Below are 416 nucleotides of genomic sequence, written 5' to 3' on the forward strand. Positions count from 1 at the left end.
TGGCACCCCACTCCAGTACTCTTGCTTGGAAAATCCCATGGACGGAGGAACCTGGTGGGCTGCAGTCCATGGGGTCGGGAAGAGTCAGACACGACTGAGCGACTTCCCTTTCACTTTTCACTTTCCACTTTCATGCCTTGGAGAAGGCAATGGCAACCCACTCCAGTGTTCTTGCCTGGAGAATCCCAAGGACGGGGGAGCCTGCTGGGCTGCCGTCTATGGGGTCGCACAGAGTCGGACACGACTGAAGCGACTTAGCAGCAGTAGCAGCAGCAGCATGACACATATAATGGATTTATGCTAAGCATATATTTAATACAAATATATATAAGAAGATATGTAACGTATTATTATATAATAAGTACGGTGGTGGTGGTTTAGTCACTAAGTCGTGTCTGACTCTCTGAGACCCCATG

This window comes from Bison bison, unplaced genomic scaffold (genome assembly GCF_000754665.1).
Source record: "Bison bison bison isolate TAMUID 2011002044 unplaced genomic scaffold, Bison_UMD1.0 scf7180017858899, whole genome shotgun sequence".
Lineage (NCBI taxonomy): Eukaryota > Metazoa > Chordata > Mammalia > Artiodactyla > Bovidae > Bison > Bison bison.